This window comes from Hibiscus syriacus, unplaced genomic scaffold, assembly GCF_006381635.1.
Source record: "Hibiscus syriacus cultivar Baekdansim isolate YM2019G1 unplaced genomic scaffold, ASM638163v2 tig00112471_pilon, whole genome shotgun sequence".
Taxonomy (NCBI): domain Eukaryota; kingdom Viridiplantae; phylum Streptophyta; class Magnoliopsida; order Malvales; family Malvaceae; genus Hibiscus; species Hibiscus syriacus.
Window position 1 is genome coordinate 723,302 of NW_024063340.1, and position 13,702 is coordinate 737,003.

A 13,702-nucleotide genomic window follows, 5' to 3' on the forward strand; every position below is an offset into this window, starting at 1 on the left:
TGATGCTCTTCTATGTAGCTATGTGAGATTTAAAAAAAATTAAATCAAACGACATCGTTTGTTATGATTTTTTTAGCCCCCAAATTATTTTTTGATTATCGTAATATAATTATATTTATTATTTAATATGTTTTACCTTAAATATTATGTTGTATTGATTTTGATTTATGGTTTTTAACTTATATATGTTATACTTGCATTTGAATATGACCTATGATATAAAAACTTTTTTTTATTAAATGTTTTTATATTTTTATTTAATTTTTTAAATAATTATAACATTGTCATGTTCGACCGGTTAAACCACCGGTAATATGACCGGTTCGATGATCGGTCTGATTCTTAAAATCATGATCAACAACTATCATTATTGCATATTTTTAAATTATTGTTGATTATCTTTATTTCTCACTGTCCACAATGATATTTATTTATTTTTTCTCTTTTTTCTTGCATGATTTTTTATTCTAAGTGGTTAGTTTGTACACTTCAATGGTTATAGAAAAACAATTAGTCAATATAAATAATTTACTCTTGATTTTGTAGGCCCTTCCTATAATTTTAAAATAATTATTCTTTATTCGATAAAATCTAGTAATTACTCTTTATTTAATAAAACTATTCAAACACCAACTCAAACATATGTCACGAAAGTACACTTTCTATCTTATTAAATTTGTCTATTTAGATTTTTTAAATTATCTCATTAAAATGTCTTATTAGAAAATTTAGCAAATAACAATACTTAAAATTTTCTTTTTACCCTTATTTGTCTTATATTTTACATTTATATCTATTAAGCAGATATATCAAAATATATATCATTTTTAGGGATAATTTAATTATTTCTTTCATTTTATATAACTTAACATGTGGTCAAACTTATCTCCTAAAACCATGTGTTTGGTCAATATAAGACAAAAGTTATAGGATAGAGGGGGTAATAAGATAATTCTTCTATTTTAATTTATTAAACTTTAGTTATGTATTTTTATAAAATTAGGAATTATTACAATTGAGTAATACCGTTAAACCTAGACGTTAGATGTGCTATCGATCAACGTTCAACAATTTATTCACATTAAATTAACCGTCAACGGTTTAATAATTATGTAATAAATTAATAAAAAATATCAATTTTAAAAATTATATTTTAAAATATTAACCAATTAGTAAAAGCACCAATTTGAAAAATAAACTAACTTCTTAATTTCGTAAAATACGATGACTAAATTTTGACAAATTAAAATAAATGAACTAATATTTCAATTTTCATAAAGTGAAAGGATGAAATCCATAATTAAACCAATTACTCTATATTTCTTTAGTTCTCATTTTAATCAGATTTAAGAATATTTCAATCCCCCATTTATAGTAGAATATTAGAATTTTTTTTAATATCATAAAATTTGATCTCTTTTTATAATAATATTAATAGATCTAAATTCGATAAAAAAAATTATTATGTTAAAGTGGTATTTTTAATTTTATTGTAACAAAAGTGTCCCCACTCTTTTGCTATAAGAACCAACAAAAAATTCCCATAACCACTTTAACGAGAGCAATTAAAGTGTTATAAATTCAAATTTATTATAAAAAATAAAGGATCAAATTAAAAATAGAAAGATCAAATCTCAAATTTTAACATAGTAAAGGGGCAAATTAATTAAACCCTATATAACCAAAAAGACATGCTTCAATTCATTCAAGATCCTACCAGTTGAATGACATGATTTCCAGCAACTAGGATATAGCTAAATCCGATTACTTACCCGCATACACACTGCTCTATTTTGCATGTAAGAAAATGAAATAAAACTATCATACAGTACACGCTTCTACCGAATACGATACCGTATTCGAATGTCCTACTCTTATCACCAACAAGATTCTAATAACGATATGTTTGTATGTATATATATGTATGTCGTTGATGTGGTGGGTAAAGAACGGAAGAAAGCATTACTATTGCTGTGGGGCTTTTCGAGCATATGCCAACACCATGATAAAATCCTTTGCAGATGAACCGACAGATGCCGCAACTCTCCGTGATGTCGAAGCTCTCTGTAGCCACCAGTGGACTAAATTATACAACTGCAACGTCGGAACCACTGGTTGCCCCATAAATTTGATCTCAACCTGACAAATTGTAAATGAAGACAGATATACATATCGCTAGACATCAACAATGATTACCAAAGGAAGTGTAAGCTGAAACCATTGAGCTTCTTTAGTGCAATATGCTTTGCCTAAATTTTACCACCTATTACCCAAGTATAATATACAAATGTATCAGAGTCGATAGGAATTCTGCTTTCTAAGCAGATATTCTTCTATTTGTATCATTAGACGGAATTTGAGGAGAGATTAACTCACCTCGGCTTCATCGGCAAGGTGCAGTTTCTTCATCAGGTATTTTTGAATAACGGAAACAGGTATATTTCCATCCCTGTCACAGAATAAAAGAATAACGGAAGAGTAAGTTCAAGTTTTAGGGTTTTGTAGCAACATTTGATGAACAAAATAGTTTAACCAGCTTGGTTATGGAAAACATCTACTTGGTTGTTCATGTACCATTAGAAAAATTCGAAGCTTCCACTACCCAGGTTTTCGCAAGTGAAACTCTGGGTGTCAGAGATATGCAGAAGACGGAGAAGATATTAGTATCTTCTCCTCACTCATCCTTCCGCTCTCATGGCCCATTAAACATTTCATTTATAACTCCAAGTTATACATGTCTATGACTTTATGGATTCCAGCATATATTATTTATTGAATTCATTCTAAATTGCTCACATCTGATATGTCCGATTGCTTTTCTGTATGCCAAGCCATATACCAGGAGCTTATGGTGCAGACAAAAAAGTATATATATATATAGCTATACAAGACTCAAGCAAAAGGAACTTACTTTATCCTTATGAAATTTGCAGGAATTTGAGGGAAGGGTGCTCTCCTTCCCTAAAAGCATCGACATTTGAATCAATTAATTAGGAAGACAAATAATCTTAAAAGAACTGCGTTATCCCTTTTAGCTTTGAAGGCTAAATAAGTTCTTACTGGTCATCGGAGGCCACTAATGAGAACCACACAGGTCCAATTATTTTTTGATGCTTTGCACCACCAGCATCTAGCACGGCTTGAGGAGATATGCAGCAATCCCCGAATCCGGCACCATTTTTTTGATGGATCCTACGTAACTTTTTAGGAGTCACGTTTCCTGAATTTGCAGGACCAGCATTATTATTTTCATCCTTGACTTTTGTTTTAAAGTTGTCTTTCCTTTGTTTTTGCATGTTTGAGCTTCAGGGTTTGGGACAAGGGTAAGTTCTTGTTTAGAATTAGAGCCTTGTGAATTAGACTTGAAGGAGTTGTTCCTATTTGCAACCTCTGCTAAACAGTCCAAAGGTTTCCAGAGATCCGATTTTCCATCCCATGATTTGCCACCATTCTCTACTTCTTTATCTGTGTGTTGGCTAGGTTCGGCAGAAGTACACTGTATTGCTCAATTTTACAAAGACAACAGATATAATCAGTTATCTAAAACACTTTTTCAAGTAATGGATGTTTGAGAAAAAAAAGAGAAAACGACATCAAGCACTATAAGATAATTGAACATGATGTAGGATCCAATGTACCTGTCTCTTATTCTGAGTGAATTTATTTAGGGTTTCAGGTGAGCTTGCACTCTCCTGGTGATTCTCCACAGTGTCTCTCTCTCTTTTAACAGACTTCTCTACCGAAAACCAGAACCTCGTAAAGGACCAGACTTTTTGGCAACAGCTTTGTTCTCCTCGCAGTCATGGTAGTTTGTGTCGATACATTGGGGACATTAACCACCAATGAAGATAGTGATCTCTCCTTCCTTCTAGTTGGCATCATAACCAGGGGCAGAACTTCAGGTGCCTTCGCTTTTCTTCTCTTAAGAGGGAAGATTTTGGCCCTCACATCTTGTAAAGTATGGTCTGGCCTGATTATTGAAAGCAGAGATGCATCTCAATACACATTAAATTTTCCTAAATTTGGTTAACCACAATAATGCATCCATGCAGAGGGTCTACCGAGAAAATACAAAAGCATTATTCAGGAAAGCCAAAAGCTGCATGCGATAATATGAATCCACCAGTAGGTCTTTCTTTCCACTTCAACATATTTTTTCACCTTGATTTTAGCATTGAAAGACTCTCAATCCCAAAAAACGCAATGAGTTCTTACATTTACATAACACCGCTAAATTCTGGCTAGATATTTCACTTGGAATTGACTAAGTTACATATACTCAAATCAGTAGAAAAGGGGACCAAGACCCTGGGACTGGAAGAGAGTTTAAGCAAAAATATTGGCTTCTCGTAAACATAGCCATACTTTTTCTAAGCAAAATATCGGCTTCTCGTAAACATAGCCATACTTTTCTATCTTCTTTAGCAACTTGTAACAATGAACTTCGCTAATGGCGTGTAGAAGCCACTGCAACCTCAAAATGATGGCATGACTCCTAATTCAAAATGAACACGTATACCTTAATTTCTCCAGAGGAACAGAACCCAAATCAATGTTGCATATTGGACAGCATTCTAAATCTTCATCTTCTATCTTATCATAAATGCACTTTCTGCAAACTACATAGAACTCAGAAAGCACAAATCAAAATCAAAATCAATCATTTATTTCTATTTATCAACTCAATGGAAACAATCTTGCAAAAGAAAAAATTCAATAAACAAGCCGAGAAAGTGTAGTAATTAAAGCAACTGAAAACACTACAGTAACTTGCATAATGTTGGTTCCATATCAAAAACAGGAAAAAAATCATCTTAAGGTTTGAATCTTTATGAACTTGCAAAACAAAAGAAAAAAAAAGAAGGCTCATATCTTGGAAAAGACCCTTGAATTGGAAGTAAAGTATATATGGTAGCAAGAACCCTTAGCTGAACGTGGAAAACAATAATTGTTCAAAATAAATTTTGGAGCTTTACTAACAATCGGAGTACTCTTCAAAAAAGTATAGTTGGTTCATATACTATTCATAGTAATAATATATATATATATATATATATATATATATATTATAGTAACCATGAAATGAAAATTGTCCTAGGCACACTTTTGTTTAAAATCCTAGATTTTAAACAAAACCAATTCAAAATCTTATACCAATTTTGCTATTCTACCAGAATGCCTTAGCTAGAAAGAAAGAGGAACGAAACAAAAACAGTAAATTGAATAACAGTGGGACGTTAAGCTAAGAAGTCAAGAAGAGAAACCGGGAAAAAGAAACCCAGATAATAAAACGGGGAAAACAAGAGAAATCCTTGTTCGATAAGGAGTACAACCCAATAGGGGAAAAACTGAAACTTTGAAGGGAAAGAAAGAGAAATCTCACACGTGTGAAGACATTCGGATATGGTGGTGGCATCTCTAACGAGCTTATTGCAAAGAGGGCAAGTCATGCATGCCGCAATCGCTTCTCTCCTCACTTTGACGACTTGATTCGCCATATCCCACTCCTTTTACCTTCTCTGTTTCTTCTTTTTTGAAAACTAATTAAGACAAATCCCCCCTCTTTGCACGTTATCGCCTTCTCTCACAGCATGTCAACAACGACAGGCGAAAGGCGAAAGGGTGTATTTTTTACGTGCGTATGTTGATAAAAACCTGCATTAAAACCCGAGATGGAAATACCAACAAGAAGAAGGGTAATTAATTGACAGAGAAGCTAGATAGAGAACGGATATGGCGGCGTAAAGCAGAGATGGATAATGTTTTTTTGTATTTGAAAAGAAAGGGGAAGAGATTGAGAATGAGATTGGAGACAAAGGGTGATGTTGGACGTGGATTTTACTTACCAACGGAGAAGAAGAGGAGCACGACGATGATCTGAAATCTTAACACACAACACAATAGTTTTCGGTTACTTTTTTTAATGTATTTTTTCTCCCTTCTTTTTATTTTATATATAAATTTATACCATGGAGAAGGCTGCCTCTTGTATTACATACGACGTCGTTTATTAGGCATTAAATACTAACCTAATCCTTTTATCGTTATCGTGAGAGAAATAAAATAAAATAGCCAACATCATAACGTAATTATAATACATTATAAATTGTTTAGAAAAATTAAAGTGATGGAATATAATTAAGTTTCAATCTCTTATATTATTTTAATATTACAAATTATAATTAATATTATTACATAAATTTGAAATTTGAAATAATATTAATTTCTTTGAACAAAATCCTAATTGATTTAAACAAAAATTAAATTTTTAGCGCAAGAGAAAATGCGGAAGACGACGGCGAGAATGATTTTGCATTACTGTGATCACACAACAAAAATCAAATCATTAGGAAGCTTAATCCAAGGGCATTCAACCTCGTTAAACTCACTCAATTGACCCGTGAAAAAACACAATGGAAAATTTTATTGGCATGTTATGGATGTTAGAGAAATCTGACAGAATTTAGAGATTTAATAAGACAATATATTAGGGTTTAAAGGAGGGGAAATTTCATTCAAATGCCAGAATAATTTTCCATCTACGCCTCAGTTGTTTTGCAAGTGCAAAACATAAAATAACAGATTTTATTTATTCACATCTGGTTGTACTGAGTAACCTTTGTGATTTGCTCAAGTTTTGGGCCGTTTGTCATCAAGCCCAACCTCACTGTTGATCCTTGCAATTAAGTGGGTTGTCACTACTGTTGGGTCATTCAACTCTAGACAGCTGTTGTAGTTTTTATTGTTATAGATTTATCGCTCGTACTGTACATAAAAATTTAACTATTTTGTATTGTTATAGTTTTAATGAGATAATTTATGTTCATAGTTGGACTTATGAAAGCAACCCCAATCTATTTTATATTTTGGTGATTAAAGAGAGTGTTATTCTCCCTTGAAGTTTTAAGTTCGAACAATTGTATCTATAATATCTATGTGCGTTGTCAATGATTAAGAAATATTATAAATAGATGTAACTTACAATTATCCTAGACTATTTAAAAAATATATAAGGTTGAATTCATTATTTTGAAAACCAATAAATTACAAATTCTCTTTTTTTTCCTCTCACATTTCATCAATTTTATTTTCTAAAAAAATAATATCATTGAAGTTTTATATTTCTTACTCAGGTGTATAAATTTAAAGTTTTGTATCAACTTTGGAGTTACATCCATATTACAATTGTATTAATCAAAACAAAATCAATTCTAAAACAATAATTCTACCTTACACAGTAGAAGTATTTCATTTGCTCTCATTTATTTATGATGATTGCTAATATTCTTAAATCGGGACCCCAAGTGTCACCTACCTTGCGACCTACTTGCATGGATATAAGCAAACATAAGGATATACACTTTATACGACACTTTTTGCCAGTTACAAAACGATGACCCTACATGCATGATGCGCATGGACATTATTCATCACAACCATAAAAGCATGATATAAATAATAACGTTAATAGTATAGCACACATTTCACCTGGCATCGGCACCTGAATCTTTAACCAGGCCGGGCCCAAGGGTAAGGTAAGGAAGGAATTCCGTTCAGCACTTCAGTTTCTTATTTGATGCGCCTCTTCAAGCTCTGTGATATTGAGTGTACTCGAAGCTCTGGTTCCATGGACTTCAAGACCCAATAAGACCCTTGTGCCTCGCATAGGACATTATTGATGTGAAAGTCGACACACATAGCAATCCAGTGAGGGTGACCACCTGAGTCAAAAAAAGCATATTTTTTCTATCAAAAAGTTTGACTATTAGTATCATGAATAGAATAAACTGAATTAAAAGAACTGCATAATAAAACACATACATACATCTGTAAATGTGACTACTCAAACACAGATTCTTTGAAAAAAAAAATAACATTTTTTTACCGTTAAGGCCTTGTTTAATGTATAAGAAATAAATCAAGAGTTTAATTCGGTGATCACGAGATTTGTACCCATTTAAATAAGTATCCATGGCCCTTGTTCCACGTATAAGGAATATTCATTCCAAAGATTGCAGCAACCAAAGAATATATAGACAAACAAACAGTCCCAGAACTTACGAGGAGCTCTAACTGCCACATTCGGTGAAAACCCATTAATGTTAGGCCAATGAACAACAGAGAAAAGGGTTTGAAGGCTAATTTTTAGTGAATTACCTGAATTTGCTGATTTCGATGATTGTCGAGCTGCAAGAGAATGCATTTAGATTATCAAGATTCAAGATCACATACTAGGACCCGTTACTTGAATTTGCTAGATTGCCTTGGAGAATTTTGATAACTACAGTAAACAGCAAATTTTCACCATAGATTTTGGTTTCAGTATAAATTCCTTTAGCCGTTCACCTGAATATTGATATAATCCTCTGTGTCATCAATGTATTCACGGAGCTGGTCGGAAAAAGGATAGTTATGAAACAATAATTATGGGATAAAAGCAGAAGGTAAAAAAGTAAGGGACATACCGTGGTCAATTTGTTCAGCTTACCATCAATTTGCATAAAGTAAGCCTGCAGAATCCAGAAGCAAAGATCAAGTTTTGGATTTTGCATTAACTAATGGAAACCCGCCACAGGTAATGACATCGATAACCTCAAGCAACATTTCGAGCTCTTCCACATCGTTGTCCTCATGAACTGTTACTGCACTTGCCCTGCTGGTTCTTGATATCATTGAACCTAAAGGTGGTGAGGATGGATACCAATTTGGAACACCACAACTGATGACAGGGGAACAAGCCCCAGCCAACTTTCTTGATAAATAAAGGTCTGACATATCATCCTCGTCGTCTAAAAGTTGTTCGAGTTCATCCCTTACCTAAAAAATAAAATTGTTGATAAATGATAAGTCTGAACTCATGATTAGAGATCCAGTTCCCTATGTTTTTATCCAGTCATTAATGCCATAGGATTGGCTGTGTGTGATACTGATGACTACAAGGCACTAGCAATCATATCAGCTGTAAAACTGAATTTTGGAACTCAGGTTACATGAACCACACTATGAATGAGCCAAGGATAAAAAAACAGAGATTCTGACTATGAATTATCCTAGTCCGGGAGATGTTACTTCAGTTTATTTTGTAGTATCAATTATGTTATTACCAAAGAAGATATAATGATATTTCCATCAGCATGCGACTGGTTGTTCTTTCTTCTCTTGTCTATTCTTCGCAGTTTCCTTTTAAGCTTACAGATATTGCATTTGTATATAATGCTTGTTGGCTGTAAATCACCCCTTCAAGTAATGCTCCCCTAGGCTTTTCCAATTTTTAGGAAAAATATTTGAAATCGTGATCAAACTTACAAACTCTACTAAATAAAGTGAACTCAAACAGCATTAGATTGTATCAGTATATATAAAAAATTAGTTGAAGTTTACAAGAGTGTTCTAAATTTAATTTTTCAGTTCAGAAACTAGATGGACCATTCTGCATGATAGACCAATCGGCAAAAAATCTGGCCCTAAAAAGGAAACTTGTTCAAGATATATGCATTTTATTGCGGTTATGATACATATCAAAGTCATCTGATCACTGAAAAACTGTAAGCAGCTTGATGTTTTCCAGTATCGGCCAAAACAAACTGAGAAAGAAAGAAATCACTGAACACCAGGAACCAAACTTTCACATATGTTTGGATTCCAGAAAAATAACATAGTGCGAACCTTTTGAACGCGGTTTGTCAGCCTTGTCATAGCACTTTTCAGTTTACGCACCAGATCCAAGTTACGGCTGCTTATCTGACCACATAGATTATTATATTTCCATGTTAAATGACAATTGAAAAACTGAATCTAAGTGACAGCCCATCATATGAGGCTGTAAGACCTTTTCTTTGACATTCTGGTTATTGCAATCTGGGTGTGGGTGGGTTTTTTTTTTGGGGGGGGAGAGGGGGGGGAATCAAAACATAGAACGTCATTTTTATTTTTACAGTTTCCATATACCATTCATACTTCACTGGGTGTGGGTGGGTTTTTTTTTTGGGGGGGGAGAGGGGGGGGAATCAAAACATAGAACGTCATTTTTATTTTTACAGTTTCCATATACCATTCATACTTCATTCCATTACATACTGATCCCAAAATGGATTTCATCAAAAACTCGGGAATTCAGAAAGCAGATTTCATATGAACTAATTCAAAACAAAGAAGAGAAAATGACGCCTGCAACATTAAATCTTTTTATGACCCCTCAAAGAACAGTTTGCCTCATAGTTTCAATGCAAACCACTCAGGTACCACCTAGACCTAACAAACTTGACTCGAACCTGATTACCTGAACCGATTTACTGACCCAATACCCGATATTAAACCGAACATGATAATCAAATTTGATCCGATACCCGACTCATACCCTATCTAGACCATAACTGATCCAAAATTTAGCAAAACCGAAATCAACCAGAACCGAAATTAACCCGAACCGAAAGAAACCTAAATCGAAATTAACCTGAACAAAATTTTAACCCAATTCAAAAGCAATCCGAACCGAATTTAACTCGAACCAAAAGCAACCCAAATAGATTAAAATTGATAAAAGTTATTTTTAATAATAAATTAATTTATTAAAAATATTATATTTATAATAAAATAATAGAAAGTTTAAGAGGAATATAAAAGTAAGAATCTAATTGTAATATTGAAGACGGTAATAAGTAAAGTTTATTTATCTTACTTGTTATAAAAATATTAGATTTATAATAAAAATAATCGAAAACAACTAAAACAAAGGAAATAATATTAGATTTATAATAAAAATAATATAAAGTTTACTTATGTTACGATTAAAACTTAACAAATAGAGTTATGTATTATTTTTTAAAATTAATAAAAATATTAAATTTATAATTTGAAATAAAAATTTTAACAAAAAATTTATTTCTTTATCAAATAGTTGTTATTATAAACTTTTCATACAATATCAATATAAAATTTTGATAAAAAATTTATAATTTGTGTTAAATTATCGATTTATCATTTCTAAATGATGGTTTAATTCAAAATATTGAACGATTGAGAATTGAAATTAAACCTAAATGATAAAATTAACAAATAAGAAGACATATTTTTACAAGTATATATCAATTATTCTATATGTACTTATTTTAATTAGACTCATAACCAATTTAACCCGAATTGACCTGATCTAAAGGTTGACCTAAACCGAAAATCAACCAATCTGATATTGACCTGACTCAAAATCTAACCGATCTGGTATTAACTCGACCCAAAAATCAACGATTCGATATTGACCCGACCAGATATTGACACGATCATAAAATCAATCAATCCGATATTGATCTGAACTGGAAAACAAAATATCCAATAATCACCGACCCGAAAATTGACCCGACCCTATTCAAAAAAAATTAAACCAAATTTAATCTAGACCTTAAATTATCCGATCCAAAATGACCCGATCCGAATGACCTTGCTACCTATACTACCACCATGGAAAGTAATCATTGCCTTTACCGAGTCAAGTTTGGCAGATGAAGCAATAGAGCAATTGCAATTATTAAACAACACACGTAAAATGGCAGAATGCCAGATTCCGCAGAAGAAACATTGCAGATATTTACCTAAGTAGCTAATGAATGCTTTTACTAAAAAACCAGACTTCAAATGGGATTTCAATTTTTTCAGCAAAAAAGTTAATGTACATTTCTTATAGTTGTATACAACTCATGTAATTCTGCCTTTGTGAATGTAATGGTGTATACCTTTCATCACTGTCAACAACCAAAATGAAAGAAGACAGGAAAAAAAAGTTGCTGAAATGAGAAAGTATAGAATAGACATAACAAAGGTCGCAGCTAAGCCAACATTAGACTCCTCTAGTCACAGTTAAAGCCAACCTATTATCTTCAAACGAAATTCCGAAAGAGCCACTCAGCACAAATCTCACCAATCACCAAATGGCTTAGGCTATAAAATGAAGGACAAACAATTCAAAGAGAAATTACCTTGGAGGTCAGCTCAACTCGTCTAATGCTGGATAAGTATCAATCTCCAGTTCCCTAGTACGTGCATCAAGAAAGCTACAAATTGCTTCTAATGCAACTCTAATGCCCGGAATTCGAATGGAAACTCTGCATGAAACATACCAAAATGATCCGGTATATATCAATGGTATAGTTATACACAATAAAACCACAAGAGTTCCATCCATAAGTTAATGGGTACCATTTTCTTCATCGGTATCGATATCGTTGTGTGCATCAGGTTGTGTTCTTCTTCTTCTCCTTGGCCTTGACTGTGAGATTATCTTGAGGCAATCGCTTGAGCTCAGCAACAATGGGGATTACGTTTTCATCATATGGATCTCTAAGCAATACCTATCGCAAAACAAAGCACAACTCACCTCCAAAAGTAAAACCTCCTAAATTGAAATAGATAACAAACTTTATACTATCTCAAAGTTGAATAAAATGTTCAGATTCGATGAACTACCTCTCTGCTGTGATAGCTTTAATGTGCTGCAATCCAATTTAAAAACATCTTTAGGAGAAATAACAAAAAGGAGAAAAATAAAACAAAATAAAAATTACCTCTAAGTTGAGAACAATGACTTTCTCTCTCCCTAAACTGGTGAAGGATAAGATAACATGGGATCAAGAATACGAAGATTTCTAGCATGAATCTGAATGCGGCGCATTATAGCATACTTGTCGACGTCAAGAATCACGCCTTGCCCCTTCGCGTCTATCAAAATCCAGCTCGTTGTCGCCGCACTTTTCTTCTTCGACGAAACTACTTGCGTCGTCTCTGCCAGCGGAACCGAATTCACTTCTCGAGCCATTAAAGAAAAGAAGACAAAAAGGAAACAGAGAAAACTGATAAACTTTACTTGCTTTTTACTCTCAGCACTTGGCGCGTGTTTAACGGTCTTGCTTTTCTCATTCTTTTACTTTCTCTTTGTTTCTTCCTTTGATTTGGTCAAATGTAAAGATCAGCTTTTGACGGAGTCGAATCAACATTTATATGAATTATTTAATTTAAATTTAAATAACTCAAACTGAAATTACGTAATTAATTATTAAATTTTTTGATTTATTCGAGTTATTCAAGTTATATTTTTAGCTCAACTTAAATTTGAATTGGTTTCAAGTTAAATTTATGAAATTATAACTCGAAAAGTTCAAGTTGAGTCGAGTAGAAAAGATCATTTTTTCGAGTCGATTAGAGTGAGTTTTTCCTCACCCTAATCACCGTAGAAACATTTTACCTTTAAAAAATATATATTTAAATTATTAAAAAATAATTAGGTCACATGTCAAACACTAAGTTGTTGATTAATTTTTAACGGATTTTTTTAAAGTCCGTGATGAGCCAAACACTTCAAATGAAAATGTAAAAAACGTTAGACACTTAAATTGATCGGAAAATAATTTAAACGCGTAGTAGAAAAAGATGTTTAGTTTAAATAATTTTTATTAATCCTAATAATGTTAATTATCATGTCAAAGAATGATATTTTAACCATTTTCTAATTAAGCCGATATTTTATTAATCCATGATAGAACTAGAGATACTTGATCGGATTGAGTTTATGTATAAGATTAACTCATTTTATATTTGTTAAAATCAATATAACTCAAATTTTTTCTTTTAATATTCTTGTTCCGTCTTATTTTCTTCCTTTGTTTTTTGTTTACCCAGCGATGACACCAATCTTAATATTGATTATCGACAGTCA

The 13,702-nt window shown here is 32.5% G+C and overlaps 2 pseudogenes; both read right to left on the reverse strand.

Moving 5' to 3' along the window:
- Positions 1-1,689: 1,689 nt before the first annotated feature.
- LOC120179999 lies at positions 1,690-5,753 on the reverse strand (annotated as a pseudogene).
- Positions 5,754-7,292: 1,539 nt separating this feature from the next.
- On the reverse strand, positions 7,293-12,837 carry LOC120179921 (annotated as a pseudogene).
- Positions 12,838-13,702: the final 865 nt, after the last annotated feature.